Consider the following 26,364-nt stretch of genomic DNA (forward strand, 5'->3'; position numbering starts at 1 on the left):
TAGTGACTTTAGTGAGGTGAAAACACATACTAACTGAATTCTAATGCAAGCAGGAAAATACACTGGCAATTGTTGCGAATAAGACAGTAACTGTGCTATTGTCAGACTGCAATGGCTATGTCAACAGAGAGCATAAGGAACAACTGGAAACCTAGCGGAAAATTAAAGATGCTGCCCCTGAAGAAAAAAATCTGCAGAACGATCCACCTAGCTCCATAACACCACTTTACATCAAAAGCACACAAAAATATCTGGGAAGTACCACCAGGTACATCATGTCACCATTTTTCTCATATGCATTGAGAAAAACACTCATGAAGTTCACCTCATCCATTAAAAGAGACCTCAGTGAGAACTCTGCTCTGAGGGATGGATGAGCCTTTGAATGAGTAATTTGCATACTACAGAGAACCTTACCATGAGGCAGAAGGATAAACTGGCACTATATATGTATCTCTGATTATCATATTCTTCCTTACACTGAATCTTTAACAAACTACTCTTACAGAACTACAATCTATGCTAAAACCTCGTCATATTGTGAAAGAATTTTGCCCATAAACCTCTCTCCTAGACTTTAAATAAGGCTCAAAAAATTGGCTGACCTGATCACCAGCAGCAAATGACCTAGAGGAAACGTGCTGCTGGTGATCAGGTCAGCCACCTTCCTGAGCTTTTCTTATAAATTTCCTTCAGGTCATTTGCTGTTGAAGCTCCCAAGCTATTGGTACCATTTTTGTAACTCTGTCAAGCTTTATAGAGGTAGATACAGACTACTGGGTGGTTCTCAGTAATGCTACCAGAACAGGAGCAGTGCTTGCTAGTACCGTTTGTGAGAAAGAGTAGAAACAGAGAATCATGACTCAGGGTATAACAGTGGAAAAGCAAAAAGAGCAAAGGGTTCTTCTTATCTTTGTTGAGAACTTGTAACATACATAAGTCCAGAGCAGCTAGAAATGTAATATCCACTCTCAGAACATCTCTGGTAGCTGACAATGAGGATCAGCTTTTTCAATTAAAAAAAATAATCTAACATACTATATTTCAGTTCTGTTTTGAAAGCATAGATATTTAATCTCTGTTTATTTACTCTGCTAACCCCTTCCTTGTGGGCATTTGCTCAGTGCTTGCACTTGGGTACAGAATTGCTTATGTATTCTAACGCTTACTTTTCTAGTACTTGTAGTACTCATGCTAAAGTGCTTTTTGCAAATATAGCAGTATCTCTCGTATGGTTAATCAGCAATATTTGCATGGCATGACCCACTTAGACCTCCAGTTAATACTGTCAAGTATATAATTTTTTCAGTTCTCCAGGGTAAGCAGTTACAGAATAGCAAGGCTACCTATACCACGAAACGCCTGCCAAGGATACTGCAGAATCACTCTTTTTTCAAGACACTTAAGCTAGGCTGAAGAAAGCAATAGTAAACAAACAGCACAAAACAGCTCAACATTGGCTGAAAACCAGTTAAGAAAACATTTCCATCTGTACTCTCCCTGACACCTGGATTATTGCTGAAACTTAAATCCTGAGACTCAGACTTAGTGATTGGTGATGCTACACAGGCTGCACCAGCTCAGCCTTTCTAACAGACATCTTCTCAAATCTTGCCCAGGGGATGCCATCTAAGGCTAAATACCTCTTTAGCATTTATCTTCAAGGTAAATACTATCTTTAAGATATGTACGAACAGTAAAACACTGAAAGAGTGAAACAACTTCCAAAAAGGTTTCCAGTTCATTTGTTGAGACTGACTGGAAATAGCCAGAACCATATCATGTTATGTTAGTGATTTCAAAGCCTATTCCCAGAAACACCATCACCTGATTTCAAAACACTATTCAGCTTCGTCAGCTCTTGGTTAACACAATCATGAAAATCCAGCAGCAGGACAAAATAAATGCAGCACAAATACTCTAACGTATTGTCAGGGAGCTGCCACACCATACACTGCTGTGCTTCCTTACTGTCAGGTGCTTTGGTGACAGTCCTCCTGAAAAGCTGCTTCTTGCCAGCACAGGATTTTTAGAAACATGTCCAATACAACAAAGATGAGACAATGATTGCCTTCTTGGTGCACAAAGGAAATCTGATGGTAAGAGCAGTGTTTTGATGTTATTTCTAGTGCAGTAATCCCTCTGTTCCTGTGCTGGCTCTCATTGTTTCTAAGAAAGTAATGGAAGTGCTTTAGGATCAAGACTCTACTCAAGAAAGGTGGAAACAGTAGAGTTGTTTCAGCCAAGGTGGCCTGACACTATGTTCCTTTTCTGCTTTGTATTATCCCACTGTTCTCTGCAAGTGCACAGTACACATTTCTCATCCACGGCTTCCTCCAGGATAGTTGTTCAACTCCCAACAGTTGGTCCTAACCTCTGCTAGACTGCAGAGCTTGCTGCCTCTGCTTCAAAAGAGACAGCCTGGAAGCTTGCCCCTTCTGCCTATACCAGCTGATCTAAGAGGAGACGCTGCTTCTCCATGCAAACCCTGCCTTTTTATTATGTGGTGAGAGTTTCAATTAGAAAGGGGGAAAAAAGAAATCGAAGACAAGGTGTGTTCTGCAGTATCCCCAGAAAATTCTTATAAATTGACTGCTGAGCTTTATTGGATTTATATGGGTAAACTTAAATGGAGACTTTTAAATTAAGTATTTTGGTATTAGTTATGCAATAAAATCAAAGACTGCTAATAGTCAATTAAGCTAGCAAGCCCATTATGCAGTTTCTAATTAAAGTCTATTTAATAATCTTTAATAAAGTCTATTTTGTTTGTGATAACAAAACCAGAGGGGCAACTAGTTTTGATCTAATCAAAGTAAATAAATAAAAAAACCCCTTTCTAAGTACCAGGAAAGTGGTATTGAAGTGTGGACAAATATGTTAAGAATAGACCATCTTTAAAAGTGAATAACTAACATTCATGTTTGTACATCCAGGTTTTTTTAGCAATTTCAGCAAGTATTTGCAAGAGTAGTGAAATTGTTAAGCATATTTTCACTTTACATCCATAGCTCTTTTTTTCTTCTTTTTAAAAAACAAAATATAGGAGAAGAGGTTTCAAATGGCTAAATACTTCCTGTGAAACGGCACAGATGGCAAATAGTCTTCCAGAGAGGTTTTTAGGGAAGGGCTAAGTGAGTGAGTAGTCACACTTTCCTGAAAAATTAGTTTTTCTGAAAAACCTGTAGAACAACTACCCTATATAAAGGGACAGCAAAAGATTGGAAATGCATAGAAATCATGAAAGAAAAAAACATTGGTTGTCAAGATTTTGGTGAGTGCTTGACAGCTATAACTCAAACCCATTAAATTAGCATCCACTTTGAGAAAGCATAAGGAATGTTTCCTACAGGAAGCTTATTCAGAAGCAGCAAAGTATTTCATTTGTATTGTTAAAACCCCATCTGGGGACTCCTAGATAAAGGCCACACTGCAATGAACTTCTTGGGGCACTAGTCTGCAACAGTAGCAGTTCTATGGTTGCTAAAGAATATAAATATTAGAAAACACAGAAGTTACTAAGCTAGATATGGGTGACAGCAAGAAAGGAAGTCAGAACTTGTTGAGAAATCTGTGCTACCATTACCCTGCCTCAAACCAGCAGTCTGGCAGGTGATCACGGAATGTCATTGCATAGGAATTTAGAACCAGTCAGCTGGAAAGATTATGGAAAAAAAAAATATCCAGACAGTGTTTGTTGTAGCTAGAAGAAAACAAGCAGCTTATCAGTGACAGTTCCTGTGCCTGCAATTAGACAGAAGAGTTCTAATTCTACATATTATCAAAAAGCACATGAAGATATTTCTATGAACCTAAAAAAGGATCCAAAAGCACTAAAAAATAATTTCTTTTACAGAAAAAAAATAAATACCTCTTATGGCTGCATACAGTAAATGTACAAAAAGAGAATTCACTTAGGATATCCAAGGGCATAAGAAATATTAAATGGAAAATAAGACTTCATATCCGGGTCACTGAAGACAGTGGGAAAGAAAAAAAGCCAAACCCACCTATTACCTTCAGCGACCCCAAGATCATTCACAAGATACCTATACTCGATCAGTATTAAAACAGTGTATTTGGAATCAAGTTCTGAGCTGGGAATCACAGAGAGTGATCTAAGCAATAATTTTGTCTCTAATATACAGAGATGTTCTAAGTGCTTTCAAATACTTACCATTAAGCTTTTTCTTTTTTCTTTTCCCTCCCCCATAATTTTTTCTCTTTGTCAAGCAAGAAGATCTATCTCCTAAAATCTTTTCAGCCAGCTGGCTCCACATTGCCCAAAGTTGTCTCCATATGTCTTATTGCTCTGGCTTTGTAGCATACGGCTTTACAACAGTTTCAAAGGTAGCAGAAACTGGTGTTGTGAACAACCTCAGATAATTAAAGAAACAGGAAAGAAAGTTATTTTAAAAATTCTGAGAACACATCAAAAAACGGTACCAGTAAGTGCAGTGACAGAAGTCCTGCGGTCAGTGTCACTGGACAGTTTTCCCTGCTGAAGCAAAAAACTAACTTTACTATTTCTGCAGTGGAAAGTTCTAGTTATTGAATTTGAACTGTCATTATTTTTTTGGAGAAGCCCAAATGAGGTGATCTGAATCTCTAGCAAATAGCTTCATAACTGAAAGAAATTTAAAGATAAGAGAGATAAAACACAGCAAAATATAGAGAAAACAAACCGCAACAACTCAGCAAGTCAATGGAAGCAGGCTGCTAGAGATGGACAGGCAATGGCCACAATTTTATTCACTATCAAGTTAACTGTTTTTTAAAGAAGGTTACAGCTCCCAGGTTCAGTCTTCTTGTGACACTGTAGAAGTGAACACATGGATTAATTCAGTGGTTTGCGTACACCAAGGAACAAGTATCACCTCCATGCAAATTGAGAGAGAAACTCCCCTTAATACACAGGAAAGTATGACTGAAATTTTAAAAGAACCTACAGACCTTAGCATTTTTGTTGTATCTCTTGTCGCTAAGTTTTTCCTCTGAACTATAAATTGTCAGCATCTTTCCTTCAGCTTTGCTGTCAGTGTGATACTGTCCTAAACAATCTACTTAATTTTCTCCCTACTGCTTTTGTATTTATGAAGCTAGATCCAAGAAAAGGCTAAGATGAACAAAAAATGATACTGCAATGTAGTGTTTATGCCCAAAGCTGTAATTAGCACATCCCCCCATTCTTAGCCCCTGCAGACATGTTGCTGCTAAACCAGTATTTTAAAAACTAAACTTCATATGTCCCTCTTTTCTTGACTAGACTTGGCATTTGCAGTTAGATTTCTGGACTTACACCTGATTGCGATTCCTAATTCACTATCTGAGCCTAGCTAGATTTCCCAAACAAGATGGGAAGTCTCCATCTAGTAGATGTTCTGACAGCATGTTCATCCACAACAGACCCCAGATCTCTGCAAGACACTATATTAACCTCATTCTTTGGAAATTGGACATAAGAGCTCAAACCCAAGCCTCCAAGAAGCTCAGGTTTTATTTGCTATTCTCCCTCTGGGCAGTAGCAGGGAGTTATTTAAGCATGCTCTCTTTCTCCCGTCTGTGCCAAGAGCTGTAGGCAGCAAAGGCATGGAATTGAGAGCAACCTTCTGTGTTTGACTCAGACTTCATTTTCCTTCTTCAGGCAAGTGTCATAAACAACATTGAATCCAGTTTACCAGTTAAAACATTTCATTGAAGTTGTAATGCCTGTTCTTGGTTACACATACCACCTTCTAGAAAGGATTCAATCCTGCAGGAACAGCCTCAAAAGAACAAATGTCCCCTGGATCTCAAAGCAGTCCCAAGCCAAGGCATTAATCACAGTAAATCAGAGGCCTAGAAATTCAGCTGAGGGCTCACACGGTACTCTGTGTCTGGAGCTACAGTATTAACAGGGATGCCAAACCCCAAACTTTTTAAAGGAAAGAGTGACATCGTGTCTTTTATTGAAAGGACAGATGTAATTAACCAAACTCTGGAGGAATCAAAGCTGTGGATTTGAAAAGAGAGAGGTGCTGAGAAGAGGAATGCAAATGGCCAAAAAGGCCAGAAGCTTAAAATTCCCAGTGTAGCAACTCGTCACATATTCATGCCCAAGAGACAGGAAAAAGTAAATTACATACATTAAAGAAACCCACAACCCTATCATTTTCAGGGATTGTACAAACTGTATAGACTTATTTATATTTAAAGAATCAAAGAGAATTTATTAGTTTAAATTTGAATAATATGGGATATCTGCACAGAATGCCTACAGGAATTCAGGTACAATCATTCCCCCTAACCAGCAAAAGAACTTTGAGGACAATCTCGCTAGGTTTCCAACATAAGAAGAGTTCAGAAGACATGATGTGTTAGTCACAAGATGTCTAAATGCTTTCACACAATTTCATTTATTTGATCCATTCAGCTGCAAGTTAGAAAGGTCTTGCAGCATCTAGTAAAATCTGTTAAGAAAGGTTTTGGATAGAGACTTTCCTGACCATTTATTCTGTTATTTATACTTAGAAGAAGTTGAAAGAAGCAGAAGAAATTTCTCCTGTAGCTTGTGTTAGAAGAGCTGCCTTTGTAGTAGCAAAAGTGAGAACTCATACAGAAAACATGCTCACAGTCAGTGGCATTTCTCCATGCCAATATTAATTCAGAAGAGAGAATAGGTGAGGGCCACATATGAGCTGTGCGTATGGAAAGGGCTGATGTAGGCCAGGTATTTTGGTTGTGCTCATTTCCAAACCCTAGATTTAAGCCATTTCCATGTCCTCATAATTATTCTTGGTAACCAAGGATGAGAGAGGCAGAGATGCAAAGAATCCTACTTTTAGATGCCTGGTTGGTTAGAATGTCTCTACAGTGCACTACCATCATTAAGGGAGGAAAATACATGCTGGATTGCATGGTCCTCACTATCCTTGGCTATCATATCATTAACTGGAATTTAGGGTACTTAACACCTTGAAATACCTGTTTTTTCAAAGTGTCAATTCCCTTAATGAGTCTGTCTGAAAAAGATCATATAATCTATGTCAACTCCAAATTACAGTCTAAATACCCAGTTAAATGTTCTATTAAACAATGTTCTTCCGGGCATGCTCCACATTAAGGAACAAGAAAGCAAGGGGCGCTCCAATAAATTTCACAAAAACATTTTCCAGGAAGGATTTCCCACATGAAACATTTACCCATCCCATTCTATGTCTGCTTACCTGCCATGACTGCAGCTGTTTTACACTCCAGTGTTCTGTGGACTGAACCCCAACTAGATAATGTTCAGATTTTTGCTGCAAACTGTGACAAATTCTTTAACTCTGTTCACTGTCGGGTTATGCTTCATGAACGTTCTCATTTCTTTTGGTAATAAAATAATAATAATAAAAAAAACTATCCGAAAAGTTATTCTGAAAGCTGGGTAACAAATGCCTGAGAATTTCTAAGGCTGGAGAAAAAAAATCTTACAATATGCACAAGACAGAGGTAGTGTCACCAGACACACAAGTGATCCATCTTCACATTTTGGTTTTAAAGTTCTGAGCAATAAAACTTGTTTGTAAAACTACTGTGGTTCAAAGTATTCTATTTCTTGCTATTGAATTCAGGCAAACTTAACAGATATGTATATATCAAACTGACATCATATTGCAGGAGTTTCTTCTCTGCCTGATTTTTTTACCGATCCCCAATCCACCTTTCTTCCTTCCTGTCATTTGTAATTCTGAAATGTCCTTTTTATTTCTTTTGAGCTGCACTGAGAATTATTTTTATTGGTTTTATTATTTAAATCTCATCCCAGCTCATATCTGCCTTTAACTTTCACAACTGATCTTCATTTCAATGTGCCTAAAAACACCTTCTTGCCTCATGATCCCAGGAAAGGCTTCTGCAGCCCCATCTGCCTCCTGAAGGCACTCAACAGCACCTACAAGGACACTGAGAAATGGCTGTGGACACCAAGATATTCCTCATGAGCCTTTGCTAGGACATGCAGGAGTTAACTCTTTTCCATGTCTTAAAATTCCCCTTCTGTGGCAACATATGCAACCCAGTTGATGTGGTAAATAGGTACAAGGCACAGATAGTCATTTAGGATACTTTTTCCACACATTCCTCTGAGATGATGTGGAGCTTCTTTGCTAGGCTGTTCATTTGCTAGACTGTTTAGTCTGGAGAAAAGGAGGCTGAGGGGGGACCTTATTGCTCTCTACAACTGCCTGAAAGGAGGTTGTAGCAAGGTGGGTGTCAGTCTCTTTTCCCAAGTAGCAAGTGATAGTGTGAAAGGAAACAGCCTCAAGCTGTACCAGGGGAGGTTTAGATTGAATGTTAGGAACAATGTCTTCACCAAAAAGGTTGTCAAACATTGGAACAGGCTGCCCAGGGAAGTGGTTGAGTCACCATCCCTGGAGGTGTTTAAAAGATGCGTAGTGGTGGACTTGGCAGTGGCAGGTTGATGGTTGGACTCTATGATCTTAAAGGTCTTTTCCAACCTAAACAATTCTATGTTTCTATGAAACTGTTGACCAGATCTAAGGGTGACTTAGAGGCCTAACAGCAAGATTTATAGAAGTCAACAAGCTGAGCAGAAAGCTGCCTATTACACCTTTGTGCTTGTAATAGAGGCAAGCAAGACCAAGCAGATCTGGAAGAAAAGACCTGTCTTCCTCTTCCCTGAAATGTTTGAGATTTGCATCTGCTACAGAGAATGAAGGTCCTAGAGACAGTTTCCTGCCTCAACTTTGGAGTCAACTTACTTTACTTGTCAGTCATGGGACAATGCCCCTACGAGGCTGTCAAGGATTTTGCTCCTTCAGCTCCAACTTCTGCTTCACAGCCACAAATTGTTCCCAGCACAGCCCGCCATCACTGCCTGTGGCTTGTCTTGTACTTACAGATGGCTTTTCCCTCCCACCTCCAACAGTGCAACTGCATCCCTCCTTCCCCCTCCTTTACTTTGCTTCAGCATGTAATCTGAAGTTCAGCATGCCATCCTGGCAGCTACCTTGTCAGATCACTGGAACACCTCCAATTTGTCCTTCATCAGCCTTTGCATACAAACCCATATCTGAGCTCTAGGCAACACTCAAAGTGAGCCACAGGATTTTCCAGAGCACAGTCAAGCGTACTGCCTCTCCAGAGTCAAGTAAATGTCTAGGATAAAGGTGTCTGCAATCACCTCTAAATTCACAGAGACAGTCAGTATTGGAGTGATCTTCATTACGGCAATCTGACCTTATCATTCAGAGCCCACCAAAGAAGCAGCGAAATCCTTAGTGTAAGGTCTAACAAACTTTTCTTTAGAAATGGTATTGGTTTAGACAGCCTCCTTGACCAAGAGGATGGACTCGGTGACCTCTAGCATCTCTTCCAATCTTACTTTTCTATGATTTTCTATAATCTCATGGAGAGATTCTCTGAAGGGCTTTACATTTGCGTGGGTTAAAAAGATAATTATTTTTAATAAGAACCATGAGTCTAGTCTCACTGTGCAACTTCAAGGGTGCTGAATAATGCTAAGTATATTATTCAGGTCCTGTGGAGCTTTCCCAAGTTAAAAAATACCGCAACTGTTCCCTACCTGAAGTTCTGTCTGAACGGCAGTATTGAGTCACTAATGGTGCTGACAGCCTTTTCACCCTTTCCTCCTGCTATTAAAAAAAAAAGAAAATGACAAAAAATTATGGTTTCCTCTTGAAAAATCAAATTGTAGATTTTTCACTGTGTCTTTAGCGTACTTAGAAAAAACACCGATGTTTCTAGGTATTTGCACAGGTAGGGAGTTTGACCTTTCATGAAGATTTTACCTTAATTAAAATAATCTGAAAGAACTGAAGTTTGTTCCTTTTCAAAATAATTGGATTAATGCAAACATTGTCAGTACCTACTTCAAACGAGTATAAATGGTCTGACGTTAAATAAGGTTAAAAAAGTCGCCTATAAACTACCACCACTGTTACTAAATTTAATTAAGATAGAACAGCAGGCAGTTTAAACAGGAAAGTGTTGCACAAAAATGGCAGCACAGAAAAATGACTCCGATGTTGTCATTAAAGCTAATTGGAAGCAAGAGTTTCTAAATGACTATGTAATTAACAGACTAATGAATACCATATTAGGATTGTTATTAACAGTGAAATTTGCAAATACACATGGAAAACTAGTTAGGGACATCACACCGTTGGAGGTATTACAAGGTAAAACTCTACAAACAAATTATGCAGCACTTTATCTGATGATGATACAATTCTCCAGCCACCTAGCAGTAATTAAACCTTTTGCCCTCTAACCCTTCAGTTTTATATTAAATTAGGTGATAATTATCACAGATTAGCTATAAAATGTGCATTTTGAGAAATTCTGCCACTTGAAAACTCTGCATAGAGCTCAACAAGGTAACATTGTTTGATCAGGCAATGATCGAAGCTGGGGGAAGGCCAGCGACTGCACGCAGCTATGCCCTGTGGCTAAAAACAAGCCACCTTAGAGAGTCACCACTAAACTCCACACAGGTGAACAAGAAGGGTTCTGCTACATCAGGCTAATGTAGTTTTATGGATAAATGAAATTATTTCCACTTTTAATAGGAGTATTTGGGCTGGCTGCTTTCCCACAAACCCCTGCTAAATAGCAGACGGAACAGTGCTGGCTCAGATCTAGGAGACTGTCCTTTGTGTGGCACACTGTCACCACTTCAGCGCTTGAAGTGAGATTTCAAGGACAGGACAGGAAAAGTATGAGAGTTCTCAATGAGGAGAAGACCATAGTGAACAACATAAAAGGTGATAAAATGAGTGAATTACAGAAGAGCCTGATGGTGGTTTAAGATTTTGTGCTCAAGAAGAGCTTGGATGTGACTGCAAGGAACCTAGTATTCTTGCTGGCCTGAGACAGCCTCACTAGAAGATATTTACAGTTGAATTAGTATAACATGCCCTTTTTTTCTCACTGGGCGGGGTTTATGTTTCATTCTGTTGCTGAAGAATGTGTCACCATTTTTTGAGCATGAAAACCACATTTGTAAGTTTGGGTTTAGGCATGTAACAAGAAGTCCTGCTTGTCCTGAGTCTAATTCTTAATAACTGATACTATTACTTTAGTTAGGAACAGAGGCTCTAGAAAGTAGCATTTTGATTTTATAGGCTTTTCCATAATGCAGAGATAATTGGTTAATAAGACTGTAATTAAGCAGACTTGTGACAGATCTTGCCTCTGGCTGGTTTCTGCAACATTGTTATTTTTATACGCACTTTATAACACACTCTTAGCACAACAATTTTATCTTGTTAACATGAAGAACCAAGTAAAAAGACCTGCCTTTCAGAAAAGACAGACAGATATAATCTCAAAGTGTTTAGCATATAAAAATAAGTTACTGTTGTTTTCCTAGAGGCTGCAAATGGACAAACACACAGGCCTGAAAGGAATATGAAGTATGCCACAGAACAAACAACATTGCTGAATTCGGATTATGGAGGCAACATATGCCAAAACTTCTGGGTTTCACAAGACATCTGAGAGCAAAAATGTGAAGTGCTGATTAAAAACTCAAGACCAGAATTTTATAGAAAGATTCTGCTTAAATAGCAAATACTAGATGAGAAAATATGATGCAAGAGTAAAAGAGTTATTACAAGCAGGAAGGAAGAAAATAATAATAAGCACTTGCCTGCAATTGTACCAGACTGATTTTCTTAGAAGACCTTGCAAAGAACTCCAGTTTACAAGTATTTTTACATGTCAGAAAGGTTAAACATTAATGAAGAAAAAGAATTTCGAGTGGTCAGATCTGAAGATTCAGACTTCTAAGCTAGAATATAAAGCAGTATTATAAACAACAGGCAAACTATTACATATACAGATGAAACATTACACAATTTCCTCTGCCTCTACAAATAAGCATTTCTAGATAAACATATATTTCATCTTTAATTGGTCCATCCAAACAAACTGAAGCGTATCAAACAAATTATCAAAATGTATCTTCAACCCAAATATATTTAGTGGAAAACAAGAAAACAAAAAACATCTGGAGGAGACAGCAAGAGAAACAAAGACAATGATGATCTGTAGGAAAAGATGTTTTTAAATAAACCCAAGGTTTATTTCATATCCCTTGGCTCAAAAATTGTAGTTGTTTCATAGCTAAGATTATCTTCTTCACAGTAACCACTATGACCTAAAGAAAATTTTTCAGCATCTACTCTTTGGCCAAGATTGAAGACATTGAGTTCTTTCAAATAAAAATCTCTTTATGTAATCCTTGATTCACAGTATTTGGCGGAGCCGGTAAGCTCAGAACCATATACAGTTATGTGGACAAAATGAAACTCTTAAAACATCAACAAAACTGATCATATTGAATGCGGAAAAAGACTGCATCTTGCAAGATAAGAATTAGATTATTTCAGCAGTTCCCAAATGAAATTCTATCAAAAGATGAAAATCTTTGGCTGGCATATACATTTCTTACCCATAATCCCTTGGAAGTGAAAGGTATACCTTTACTTTTAGGTGGCTATTGAAGCAATCCGAGCTAGTTACTTTATTTCCAAATGAAGGCAACAGAAAACAGGTGTTAAAACCCTTCATTTATGCACATCGCTCTAATTGCTTTCCCTTAGATTTCTGAATCTCTGTGTACAGAAGCTCTTTACATGGGTTAACATCAGAGTTGTTACCACATCTTCAGACTTACGTAACACACAAGCTGTTGATGAAAATAATAAAAAAACCTCCACATTCATGCTAGTGTAAAGTATGGCCTAAAGTAATCTTCAAAAAAAAAAATTGGCAGCAAAAGCAGAACTTGTAATTCAGACAACTACATTTTGTGATCTTGATGCTTCTCAAAACCAGCAGGGAAAAAACTCACTACTTGTTTCAACAGACTATAAAACAAGTACTTCTCATCTTTGCCTCAAACTACCAGCATAATCATACAATTGACAGAAACAAGATATGGTTTTACCGGAAGAAATCAAACCTGTTTCTCTTCTGCTGTGGACTGCTTTAGTCATCTGTAAGGGGTTGACTTCTGTACAGTCCAGAAAACAGATGCACACACAGTTTTTAGCTACAGCAATTGCTGCAATTCTGTCCAGCTGGCTTTCTGGCAGACAGGACACCTTTTGGCAAATTTATGGCTACACTGGATGATAAGCATTATATCACATATTCACAGGCACCGGGTGGTCCTGCTTTTCAAATCACAATAGGACCCAGTATTATTGGCAATGATTGCCTTGGTAATGAAGACAACAGTATGCCAAGAAATCGAGCACTTCCAAAGGGTCACTAGGTAGCAACTGCCTTTTACAGCCTCTGTTTCCGCCCCTCGTGTATGTAGAGTCCCAGGTTTTTAAGCATGGTGGGAAGAGCCAAGAGGAAATGAAGAAGGGACTATGTGTTCCCCAGTCAGAAAGTTTTCCCTAGTGTGTTTCAACAGATAGACACATTAGCCAGTTCTGTCTGCTAGAGTCACTAGTACAATGGTTAATATTTACGTTTTCTTTATACTGTTGATTGCCTTGAAAAATCAGTGATAAAAAAGTATACTTCACACAGCTCTTTATTGTTCAAAACACTACTTCCTGAACAATATCCCATCAGTTTCATCTAGTTAATTTATGGAAAGTTTTTCTCATGACCCTTTAGGCTATGAAGCCTTGGGGGGGGAAGCTTAAATTCTGCAGAATAAATGTCTCTTGACTGCAGAAAAAAAATCCATGGTGTATGGACGTAAGCTGAAAAAACAAGTGAATTCTTCAACTATGCACCTTTTTGGTTTAGTATTCATTAATATCCCTCATTCAACAACGGTTTAATTTACAGACATGCAAGGGAAAACCAAGTTGTAAGACTTATTTAGTCAGGATTAGGAAGCTTATAGAGCTCAGCTCACATAAAGAAAGAGGAGACATGTTACCACATAGTTTCGCATATTACTTACTATAAATAGCATACGGTAAATAAATAGTAATTCCTAGCTTTTATATAGTACTTTTCAGTTCCACATGAAACAAAGCTAACACTTGAACTTGCAGTACTAATTTCAAATACATAAAAGGAAGTAATCTTAAAGTCAAGATTTGCTCACAAATTGCAAAAGAACATCATTTCTGATGCAGGTCTTCCATAGCAATTGGAAACTAATTTTTTGCGCAAAATGTTTAGAAACTGGAGTTTCTCCATCTTCTTATCTTCTAAGGTGAGTGAGGGGGGAAAGAAAAAAAAAAAAAAAAGATGGGGAAAAAAGCAGCTACTAAATGGCTAAATATCCTAACCAACATCCCCCCTGAAAATCTAGTTTATCTGTTCACTGGACTAAGAGAAGTTAAGATACGTTTACTGGAGTGTGTCTAAAACCCTACAAACTTTAGTGAACTATCCTGAAACATTAAATCACTGAGGTTCTTTCAATGTTTACCCCTTTTTCAACTTGGAAATAAACTGTTTCCATTTTCTTCCAACATGTCCTTTTGACCTCTCTCACTTTTACAATAATGCTCATATATTTTTGTAGAATGGTCTATTATTTCACAGTGCCCCACACTGAAAGAGTCAAAGGTTCTAGAAAACCAATTAAGTTGGTTGTGGCTTCTGGAACACAAATCTTTTTAAAACTTCAAAGATATCATCTGCATATCTGCTAACTCCCCTTGCTAATCTACTATATGTCATTGTCTGTTCTTTAAAGTCAGCACTTTCTCCTGTCCTTGTGATTCCTAGATGTGAAGATCTTCCATAAATCCTCCTCAAGAAGTCCATGTTAATAGTTTGATCATCATCTCTAATCTTAACATTCACACTTGAAAAGTACTTTCATCTTTCTACATGACATTAACGCAAAAGTGAACTTTTGCCAAGTAAAAAATTATCTTAGAAAACTGACCCTTTCCTATAAATATCTATTCCATATATGCTAACTAGCATCCTATTGTTTATTTGGTGTGATACCGTAAGTCATTATAAGAACAGAGAAAAAGGCCATACGATATTTTATACGGAGTAGAAAAGCAGAAATGTAGCTTCCCTAGAAGTGAAAATTTCAAAAACCTCTATACTGGTAAACATTATTAATATAGCAGGAAAAGAGCAGGCTATACCATTTCATACCAGCTGATGTTTCCTTACCTGACATGTGGTTCAAATCAGTCTTAATCTCTAAAGATCAGCAGTTTGCTAGGAAAACATATTAAATAGCGAAAGATTGCAGCAAAGTAAATAAATTGGGGTTTTTCAGTACTTTTCAAATATTTTGTGGCATACTTTCCACTCTGAACATCTAAATCATGGTTTGAAAAGTAAGTTAAGAGTTATTACAATGCTATAAACCATAGAAGAGAGCTTATCTGCTGGAAGAATAAAAAATTACAGAAATTGATTGAAAGCTTAATTAAAAAATAACCTACTGAAGTTGCAGTAGTTACCACTTAACATCATCAAGTACACACTCAGATAAGTATATAAAAACATAAAATAAGCCTGGGGGCTGCACGCCAGTGTTTGAGGGATGGTGTGCTACAAAGGTCCTTGGGTCTGCTCTCTCAGCCGAGGTAGGGGATGGAGACCCATATGGCAGCAAAGATGCAGGGGTTAGTGACGTGTTAGAGACCATGGAAGTGCCTGAGAACGGCCGGAAAGAGGAACTACAGGCTGGTCAGCCTGACCTTGGTGCCGTGGAAGGTTACGGCGCAGATCATCCTGAGCACCATCACATGGCCCATGCAGGACATCTGGGGTGATCAGGCCCAGCCAGCAGCGGTTTATGAAAGGCAGGTCCTACTTCACTAACCTGATCTCCTATGACAAGGTGACCTGCCTAGTGGATAAGGGAAAGGCCGTGGATGTTGTCTACCTGGATCTTAGTAAAGCCTTTGACACCGTTCCCCGCAGCATTCTCCTGGAGAAACTGGCTACTCGTGCATTGGACGGGTGTATTCTTTGCTGGGTTAAAGCTGGCTGGATGGTTGGGTCTAAAGAGCTGTGGTGAATGGAGCCACATCCAGCTGGTGGCCGATCAGAAGTGGTGTTCCCCAGGGCTCAGTACCCGGGCCAGTCCTGTTTAATATCTTTACGAGTGGTCTGGACAAGGGGATGGAGTGCACCCCCGGTAAGTTTGCAGGTGACACCGAGCTGGGGAGGAGTGTTGATCTGCTTGAGAGCAGGAAGGGTCTGCAGAGGGGTCTGGACAGGCTGGATCCATCAGCCAAGGCCAATTGCATGAGGTTCACCAAGGCTCAGTGCCAGGTCCTGCACTTGGGTCACAGCAACCCCAGGCAACACTGCAGGCTGGGGGAAGGAGTGGCTGGAAAGCTGCCTGGAAGAAAAGGACCTGGGGGTGCCGGTTGATGCATGGCTGAACACAACAAGCCAGCACCGTGCCCAGGTGGCCAAGAAGGCCAACAGCGTCTGGGCTTGTATCCAAAACAGCGTGGCCAGCCAGACTAGGGCAATGATTGTCCCTCTGTACCGGGCACTGGTGAGGCCGCCCCTGGAATATTGTGTTCGGTGTTGGCCTCCTCGCTACAAGACAGACACTGAGGGGCTGGAGCATGTCCAGAGACGGGCAACGGAGCTGGTGAAAGGTCTGGAGCCCCAGTGTTGTGAGGAGTGGCTGAGGGAACTGGGGTTGCTTAGGCTGGAGAAAATGAAGCTCAGTTGGGGCTTATTGCTCTCTACAAGTACCCAACAGGAGACTGTAGGCAGGTGGGAGTCAGCCTCTTCTTCCAAGTAAGATGTGACAGTATGAAAGGAAATGGCCTCATGTTGCGGCAGGGGAGGTTTAGACTGGATATTAGGAAAAATTTCTTGACTGAAAGGGTTATCAAGGATTGGCTGCCCAAGGAATTGGTTGAGTCACCATCCCTGGAGGTATTTAAAAGATGTGTAGATGTGGTGCTTAGGGACATGCTTTAGTGGTAGATTTGGTAGTGGTAGGTTAAAAGTTGGACTTAGTGATCTCAAAGGTTTTTTCCAGCCTAAATGGTTCTATTCTATTCTAAATTAGTATTGCCTGCTATTTTTTCTGATCCTGTGTTTGGTATAGGTTTATAAGTGAAGCATATATTTCAGTGTCAGACATCAGTTTTTGCTTTTGCTGTGTTTAGATTTTTTTCTAACTGAATAATCTACAAAACAGTAGCAGCAGCCCATACCAAGAACCTAAGGTAAAACAAGTGATGGAAGATGTGAGGGTAAGTGAAACATAAGCATTTACTAGCAATGGTTTATAGGATTGGACTAGCCAGCCCATCATGCAGTGTCCTATACAGTTGCTATTTGAGTTCAGATGGACAACAAGTATTGCAATACACCCATATCTATTAGTTGGCAACAGCTCACCTCTCACAGTGCTTGTCATGGGTCACAGGTTCTTCCACTTCTCAGCTACATCAGGCGCCAGTTGTAGTCAGAGTCCAACTCAGTTGGCCTCACACAGGGCACCTATTGTTGCACCACAAACAAACTAGTAGGCTGCAGCAAAGCTTTTACTGGCAGTCAGAGTCTACTGTTTGTGCTGTATCTCCTTCCTCCAGAGACCAGACCACACTGCCCCTCCTCCATCTAACCCCCTCTCCCACGCTCCTCAGAGCTATTTAACCACTTAGCAGAATGAGCTACAGCTGCACATCATCCATGTCCATCAACCCACTGCCTCCCAGGCAAGGCCACAGCTGCATATTATCAGTGCTAATCATCCCACTGCCTTCATTCCTCTACACCACACCTTATTAAAAATCCCAGGCCCCAAACGTCCAAATATTTACATAGAAAGGTTTCATTTCTTCTGAAAGTGCAGCACAGATATACGGCAGGTCAGCATTCATGAACCAAATACACACTCACTTGGGGCTAAACTAGCTATTCATATAATGAAATAGCTGTACTTTCTATGCCTCTGGAAGTATTGTACAAGGGACATACTGCATTTACCACCAGATACAAAAGGAGTCATTACCATAATTTTTAGATACATTAATATTTTAAAAATAATATACAGCATTTCACTTATCAAGACACCACAGCTGAAAATCACTTGGAGCCTCAGTGATAAAATGTAAAAGTTTAACTTTGTTTATGACAGAGAACAGATCATGTCATCAAAAATAAAAAGTAAATTCCCATTAGCAGAAGTGTAGAGAACAAATAGTGAACAAATAGGACCAACTGTGAACAAAGCAGGACCCCTGTTTAAGATCTGATGTGAATGACTGTGACAGCTTGCTGAGCTTTTTGCTGCCTGAAAGAGACAAGCTGTCAGAGATCTCTGGAGGACACAAGGGTATCAGTGGGGAAGGGTCCCTGTGCCCTTGGCTATGCTCACACACTCCCCATGTGCTTCTGGCCAGCAGACGGCAGGCAGGTTGCATTCTGGGCTACCAGACCTTTGGTTTGACTAAGTCTGGGGTTCTCGTCTCCTTCGCTTTCAGGAACTCTGACTGATGTGCTAGGGTCCAAACTGGTACAAAACAGGCACAGTGACTGTCCTCAAGATGGGGGCAGAAAGAGTGAGGGCACTACAGCCCAGACAGGTAGTCCCCCATGCTTGAAAAGCCACCAGAAGAAATGCTCAGAGAGAATGGAAATTGGAGGAGGAAGAAGCCCACACATTTTTTAATGGACAAATTATGACAAATTATTCTTCCTTTTGTGACAGGATAACAAGTCTAGATGATAGAGGAGAAGCAGCAGCTGTCACATTGTCTTGACTTCAGGAAGGCTTTTGACATGCTGCCATGTGAAATTAATATAAGCAAACAAGGAATCTACCAGCATGAGGGAGCACAACCTGTTGGAAAGGTGGACTCATGAATGTGGCTCACAGGGGAACTTGTGTAATTGAAAGACAGGAATATGGGTAGGTCATCCTGCATTCAAGCACTTTCACTTGTGATGCAGCTATCAAATGAAAGCTCTGCTGACAAAATCTCAGACAGTGCTAAACAGGAGGAATGAAACATTTTGGAAGGGAAGAGCAAACTGCAAAATAATCTTGGAAAACTGGAAAAGTGGCTGAAACTGCAAAACACCGAGTGCAAAATCTGGATAGTCAGCTGCTGACGTAGTCAGTCAGCAAATGGCATGGGGATAACCAGCCACGGCACACCTTCCGGAGCAGACCCCCCTCACAATCAGACATGTGCTGGCAGAGGTATGCAAAGGGAAAAAAAAAAAAAAGACAGGGAGGGACTAAGAGTAGCCTACACACAAGACAGGAAGCAAACCTGCTGCTCACTCAGAGGCCGGAAGGCAGTCAACAAATCATAAATGGCACCAAGAGATTCTGAACAGCACGTTCCTTTTTGCCCACGTCTAAGACCTGGCTCTCTGCTATATGTTTTCTCATTCTCTTGGTTTCCCTGCATTTGCCACAGGATCCTACCTTTGCGGTGCGCTTCTTTTGCATGCCACATCCCTCTGAAGATTTTCAGCGTAACAGAAGTTTTGAAGATCACTTCAATAAGATACCCACCAGGTGTGGTTTAGGCACCCATGCTTATGCCTCCCAAGGCAGAAGGATGGACCACACAATGCCACAAAACCTTTATAACTCAATTTTTGATCTGTTTTAACACAGACAATCTTAAAACTGTATCATATACACAATAGAAGAACGCTCCATATAAATCAGAAAGATCAGTGATGTATTTTTAAGCAAAGCATTAAAGGAGGTGCAATCACAGATTAAAGACTCATCGAAATTTGAATGGTCAATATCTTTTACTTGAAGAGGAGATGGGAAGTATGATAGAGTCCTTGATAAAAGCTCAGATCCTAACAAACGCTGCTAGACAGCAACTATATGGATATCCAGCACTACCTCTTGAATTGCTATTTGCACGGCACAGGCAGTTTTCTGCTTCTGCCCAGTGTTTATGGATAGTAAAGTTGCCTCCTCACAGTAGCAGTGCTCATCTAAAGAGAGTAGTATGGATCAACATGACCATGAAATCTATATTTTGCTTTTGAAGGGAAAAAGAATAGGTGGAAACTAGTGCTATAAAAGCACAGCTTCCTATTAGATGTGAGCAGGTCTTCAGCAACTACCAGGGTGGGGAGGGGGAAAGTGAAACCCCCAAACAACCAGAAATCACAGTGTGAATGACCACATGAAAACAGCTCTTCCCCTTCTCAGGTGAAGACGTAGTTTTCTTAAATGATCAGATGAAATATTAATATTTCTAGTACTTTTGAAACCTCAAGTTACACTACCTTCCCTCAGCAGTCACACAGTGGCCATTTATGTGTCCTAGGGAGCCTTGAGAAGGTCACCAGTTTCATACATTCACTCTGCTTCTCAGAAATGTATGAATTAGCAAAACCCCACCATTTTAAGCTAAACTTCCCATTTCAGCCAAAGTTGAACATACAGGATTTTATTAAAAGTTGTGCTGAATATAGTTACTACTAATTGGGATGGCTGGCAATGAAAAAGGTCTCTGAGAACTTGTGGTTTAGGGTATTACAAAATAATTGCACTAGCATCAAAATTTCAAATCACTTTTTCATATTTTCAGTGCAAAGACTTAGCCCTTCCTCCTTGCCAAAGTTTAAATGGATCTCCTTGCTCCTCTGGGGTGCCAGAAGACAACTGTGTTTATCAGATTCTTAGATCTAAGCTTCTACGGATATGTGTACGAGAGTACACTACAATTGATTTCAGTCACCCATGAATGAAACAAGTAAAGCATGCCATTTTATGTACACACTGTATGTAATATAAATATAAGAAATCACAGTCTCCACTGGTATAAATACATGGAAGGGTTGGCAAGAAAGTGTAATATCAGCAGGAACTCAACTCCATCCCTCCACCTAAGCCACACTGCATTCATTTAAAAAACAAGAAACTGCACCAAAATCAATGCACTTAGGTAAATTCAGTGCAAGTCACTTCAGAAGGAATCCTGTAGTAGGAAAAAAAAAAAAAAAAAAAAGCAAATGACAATATGTTGCCAGTAATTCAGTAATTTAGGTATCTGGGAAGTGAGAAGAAATGTCATAGTTGTCTATATCCAAGATTTTGCAGAGATTTTATCATCCTTTCTCAGGTGGCATCAAACCCACTGTTCTTACTTGTCCATGTCTTGCAAGTTCACTACTTAGTATCTTCATTACATAGGATTTATGCACTAGCATTACTATGTGTAGTTGCACTCTCACAAGCTAAATTGTTTCTGGGGCAATGTATTTTCCCGAGTTTAAACTTCATTTGTTTATTAAATACATGCATGAAGCCTAATGGTCACATATCAGTACTTGCATTCTTAATTGTGATGTCCTCTGCAGTCTTTAACTCCCTTCCATAGTGGTAAAGTCCTAACTTTGTTCCCATAAAAAAAAATAAAGCTTTACCTATATTAATTAAAATTCAGTATATATGATTTTAATCTATATTTCAGATATTTCTGGATGCTACTGTTTGGTAATATTTGACAAAGTACTGTACAAGTAGCTTCTGAAGTCACACAGAAAGGGCAAAATTAGCAACAATGGGTAGTTTGAACATTATGTCCTTGATAATGTTTTTTTACAAAAACCTACTAATTTTTTCTGTCACATTTTCAACTCTGCAGAGAATATCATAAGCTGTTGAACATCTTTCATCTTTCATTTTAATGCACATAAACCTTGATCCAACCATACTGACAAAAGTTTTTGGCTTGTCAGCATTTTCCCCAGTTTGGACATTATTGCAGTGGCAATTCAAAGGGCTGCCGCTGCTTTCTGCTCCGCGCTAGGACATGGCCCCGCAGTCAGTCATTGGTCTTTCTCTGTGCTAATCAATCTCGAGCGGGTTGTGAATCCCCTTGAATAGTAACAAGAACTGCAAGTCATAGAGCAAGGGTAGCTAGACATGCTGATGATAGGAAACACTGAAGCTTTCACACAGCTAAAAGTCACTTCACACGCCTTCCGTCTCCAGGAAGCTTGGACCTTCTCATCTCCCTGTGGATGGGCCTGGCCCGGCCATGGGTCTGAGCAGCTGCAAAGTCACCCTCACCAGTCTCTGCTTCTGTGGGCCACTGTTTGCATCTGCGAGCTAACCCTGCTTCGGACCCTGATTACAGACAATTCACCTGAACTGCTCACTAGATGGAGTTCACTGGCCTGATACTGGAAACCCTGTCCATAAACATCTTATATTCAGCTCTTTTCAGGGATCATGTAGTACACACAGATAAATAACCAGGGAAACAGAGAGGACTGGAAATGCCCGGTACATTTCTGCTGCTACATGCCATTGTATGATTTCCTACAATGAATTTCAGTGACTTAGGCTAGACAGTTACAAGGCAGAGGATAGAAGAACTCAGAGAGAGCAGTGGAGGTTAAAAATGGGGAATCTCTATTCTTACGCATACTGAGCGTTTCTGTGTCCTATGCAGCAACAGCAATGGCATACCGCTTAGAGGAGGCTGCTGTTTCTGAGTGACAAGTACTCTGGGAAAAGGTAAGAAATAACAGATGGGGGGGAAACTGCTGGTCTGAGGACAATAAGCTATCAAAAAAACCCAGGACTGAAATGACTAATGACCAATTAATGATAGCAAATTTCAAAACACTATCTTTTGATCAACTAGTCAAAGTTTTGATAACTCCCAGTGCATTCGTTCTTTCTGTACATAGTATGCTACATATTAAGATTCCCTACACATTTTCACACATTGACTTTTTAATGTCAGGGAGCGAGCAACATGTTGTGGGGTGATGTGGGAGTTTAATATTGCACAAGTGTGTCATAATATATGAAAAGGCTCTTTATATACCCTAGTAACGTGAAAGCGATGTGACAAAACTAAAGACAACCTTGAATTTGGTATAACTCCTAATTTAAAGTTAAACTACTTGGAGAAAGCCCTTTCCTTCCTTTTGGCTAAATACAGTATGTTGTGCAGTCTCTTAAATTTCAAGTGTTTAGAACACATTCTGTCCACCTGGCAGCTAAATATCTTGTTTTCTCTGTTTATAGAGAAATTACTTAGAATGGACTGATTTCTACCCTTGTCACAAAACCTCTGAGCATTAAACAGAGCAGCCGTATTACAGTTAAATGAAACTATGAAGCATTATTATCAAAGAAGAAATATGACACATACATCATGGTTATTGTACTTGAGTATTAAACAGAAGAAAGGGAAATAATCTGATGGAATGCACATCGTTACTGAGTTGCATGCTTTCCTCTTTCAGCCCTCTCTTTTGCATGTTACTTCTTAGTAGGACTGCCTTATTTGTATCGTCATATGGGTTAGGATTTAATTCTCCTGCATTCCTGAAAGCTCCAACTACAAATGGCAAAGTCAGCCACAAAGCAGTCTGTTAACCTCAGAGATGGTGTCTACATGGGCTAGGACTGAGAGATCTTGACAAATTGTTTTGATCGATAGTTAGCTTTGAAGAAAGGAAACCTCCCACCCTCCCAGGTGATTCAGCTTCATTATTATAATGTAACATTTTGGTTCTTCAATTCACTGTTTCGGAATTTCTGTTGAGAAACACTTATAAAACGCTTGTGTAGTGAAAAAAAAAAAAAAATAAAAATTGACCCACACATTTTGGACACCGTGCTCTAAACTGAAGAAAGGCACTACTTTCAGGGGAGTATCCTGAGCTACGGATCGTGGTTAGAGGCATGGCCAGTGCAGCCAGGGGTACTTAAACCCTCAAAAGGCTTTTCCCAGCCCTGTTAGCTGGCTGACCTTGACAGTGCCCTAGCTGGCATGTGAAACCTAACAGCTAAATGTGCCTGACAGCCAAGGCTCTAGCTACCCAGGCCAGAAAGTACCCAGTCATCTCAAGTCAACTAACTGGTCAAGCACCTAACTTCAAAAAAGCATTTGCGTAGAGAACTATTCCTATGGGAACTAGCCAGCTATTTGAATAAATATTAGATTCACTAATAGTTTTGTGGATTTGGCATGTAGCATGGACTGCAAGGGTTTTGTGGTCTGGCCACTGCACTGAAGGTTGATGAACAGAGAAATAACACAAGTATAACTTGAGAGAACTGCTCTAGTGAAGGCATGCCTTTTTTGGGGTGTTAGCCAGTTTTTTTATTCACATATTTATTTTATTTTGTGTAGAATTTTCTGTATCTATCATGCAATTTAAGGAGTGACTATTTTAGGAAAACATCGAGGCTGCAATACTGCATCAATTATGTCTGAATAGGATAGTGCTTGTTCACAAGGCACTAAACAAAACACTTAAGATTCTAGGTTTCTCACTTCAATTAAGAGCTGCACATTTCTGTGTTAGCTTTTTCTCACAGATTCAGAAACATATTTCCATTCGTTTTAAGCATTAAATACCTTTCCCTTTGTTTTGTCTTTGATAACTTAGCAATTGATATGGTTTTGCTTGGAAACACTGTATCTTTAAACAGGAATAGCTCATGCTTAATGGCAATAGTTGATAAATTATAACATGCCAGAAATATCATGCATGCTTTTGAAAGGCAGAATATTAATGTCTCTCCAGATGTCTCTAGAAATTAAATAGCATTTTTGAGTTGCCAGAAGGTTTTAATAACCAATCTGAAGAGTCTATAATTTAGAAAAAATTATAATTTAATATGAAAAAAAAAATATCTATAGTCCTGCATCAGCCATGAAGCTGAAGCTGCCTAGATTTTCAGAAGGCACACATTGCCACTTCGTATACCCATGCTTAGTCCATTACGTGTTCTATTAAAACAATAACTCCACCATAGGATTATTTGTTTATGTGTTGTTACAGTGCTGGTGCAGGACGGGTCCCAGATTCAGTTATGTGTTCAATTTGCTGAAGATTATAATTTCCAGAAACGCACCTTCCTAGCATGTATCAGAGACATCTACATAAGTTCCTCATCACACAAGTTCCCTGCTGTCCTCTCCTGCTCAGGAGTAAGGTGCTCTGCTGCCGGCCACTATCCCTAGAAGCAAGGCTCACCTTAGCTCAAACAACACGCAGTCATCGGGAATGCTGGTGGGATGGCTGGGAGGTGACTCCTCAGAGGCAGAAAGCTGTTTCCCCGAGTTCGCTCCTCTGGCTGCCATACTGGGAGTGGGTGGAGCTGAACTTGTTGCCTGCTTATCGGCTCTTTATATCCAGTCTGTCACCTAGAGGCAGAAAACAACAGTTCTTTCATTTTCCTGTGCAGAAATTAATGAAATTGGTAATTGAGGGTGTAGTAGTTCAGCCCTGCAGCAAACATTCAAACACAGCAGGAACACTATAATAAAAAATACTCGGGGAAGAGACACTATTCAAATTACAAGTACTGTTCTCTGCATCTGCCTGTATGATTGGGTTCAGGTTCTCTAAAATTTTTGGAATTAATTTAAAAAAAATCATTATGCTTATCAGAGCATAATGTTTTATCAGAGAAGGACTCCACTTCAAGACTTTTTTTTTAAAAGAACTGATACAGTAGGTGAGAAGCGTAGTGTAGTCCCTCCTTTAAGCATTCAGAAATTTAGCAAAGAAAGTTCGCTCAGAGCTGGGTCTGTTGGGGGCCACGGTGAAGGGATCTGGCTCTGCAAGAGCTGCCATTTTTTTCCAGACTACCTTCAGAAAATATGACATTTTTATATAAGCACCCATATCACGTTGCTCTGGAAAAGCTTTCCTCCCTCTCACTTCTTCACTCTTGCTCCTGTAGCAATACTTCCTCTCCTGGCATTCAGCTACAGAACTAACACCAATTCCAAAGCAATTGATTTCATGAGAATACAGGCACACACTTAAGGGTAACCACAAACCCAGACTTGTTGGCTGTCCTGCAGCCATACAAAATGTTTGGGCAATGTTGCTCCAAATCAGGATGGTTGTGTTTGAATTCTTTGTTACCCTGTTTTGTTTTCAAAATGACATTCATGCATCTGTTTTCTGTTCACTGTTTGGATGAGAGATAAGTTATTCACATTCTTTGTCACTGCACTTATAATACTAAATTACAATTTAGTAGCTCGTTACTGAGAGTAATTGCCAACATCTTGCCAAATAGCCTGTGTCCACTATAAATGAAACTTGCATAAATTAGAAAGGGGTATTTTGCTCAAAGAGAGCATAAGAATATTTTATGCTATAAATGAACACCTTGATGTGGCTAGTAGTGTTTAGATTACTATAAAACATCCCTTGTGTAATTAGGAAGCACATTTTTGTGCAATTAAGAAAATGAATGAGAATTAAATTTTGAGAGAGTGCAGGTGGTATTGCCACCCTATTGTAATGTAATACATGCTGACACTTGCATGATTTTTATATACAGCTACTGCAATGTTTAGGAATGCTTTTTACATTAAGCTAGAAAGTGATATATTTTAACTTCAGAAACGCCAGAGAAACATCGTTCTTAAAAAAAAGAACAGAGAGGAGTTA

The 26,364-nt window shown here is 39.6% G+C and overlaps 1 long non-coding RNA gene across 4 annotated transcripts in view; it reads right to left on the reverse strand.

Annotated features, from left to right (window-relative positions):
• The window catches only part of LOC121082416, a 74,038-nt gene that overhangs the window by 33,643 nt on the left and 14,031 nt on the right, over positions 1 to 26,364 (reverse strand). For all 4 annotated transcript variants that reach the window (XR_005826016.1, XR_005826014.1, XR_005826017.1 and 1 more), the window contains one exon: positions 24,931 to 25,100. This is a non-coding gene — a long non-coding RNA (uncharacterized LOC121082416). The remainder of the gene's footprint in view (positions 1 to 24,930; positions 25,101 to 26,364) is intronic.

This window comes from Falco naumanni, chromosome 1 (genome assembly GCF_017639655.2).
Source record: "Falco naumanni isolate bFalNau1 chromosome 1, bFalNau1.pat, whole genome shotgun sequence".
Taxonomy (NCBI): domain Eukaryota; kingdom Metazoa; phylum Chordata; class Aves; order Falconiformes; family Falconidae; genus Falco; species Falco naumanni.